The sequence below is a fragment of the Buceros rhinoceros genome, unplaced genomic scaffold (genome assembly GCF_000710305.1).
Source record: "Buceros rhinoceros silvestris isolate BGI_N320 unplaced genomic scaffold, ASM71030v1 scaffold22871, whole genome shotgun sequence".
NCBI classification, from domain to species: domain Eukaryota; kingdom Metazoa; phylum Chordata; class Aves; order Bucerotiformes; family Bucerotidae; genus Buceros; species Buceros rhinoceros.
Window position 1 is genome coordinate 5,312 of NW_010393970.1, and position 421 is coordinate 5,732.

The 421-nt window shown below is 60.6% G+C and overlaps 1 protein-coding gene across 1 annotated transcript in view; it reads right to left on the bottom strand.

Annotated features, from left to right (window-relative positions):
• TJP3 (tight junction protein 3) overlaps window positions 1-421 on the bottom strand; it is a gene marked incomplete at its 3' end in the record, with an annotated part of 8,128 nt that overhangs the window by 5,306 nt on the left and 2,401 nt on the right.

Here is a 421-nt window from a genome sequence, read left to right on the forward strand (position 1 = left end):
AGACGCTGCCTGAAGCTCAGTTTTGCTTTGACCTTGGCCCAGCGCTATCCTTCCTTGTACCAGACTGGGGCTGGGTAGTGAGGTCCCAAGCGGACCACAGGGCTGTGACCCCCCCAAGACGCAGCAGCTTTTCCTGCCAGATTACTGGGATGAAATCCCTCCCATTTGCCCCAGAGTCACTTTGGCCCCAGCTCCCAGCAGCCACGGGTCTGCCTGGTCCATGTGTGCAAACGAAGAGTCTTTCTCCCTCTATCTCCTCCTCCCCAAGCACCGGAAGCACCCTTCCACCAGACGTGCCCTGAACACCCGAGCTCCTCAGGCTGGCCAATCCCCCACCATGCCCACGTGCCATGGGGACAGCAGTGGGGACAATCCTGCCTTGGCAGCAGGATGAGCCACCGTCCCTGGTTGAACTCCACGG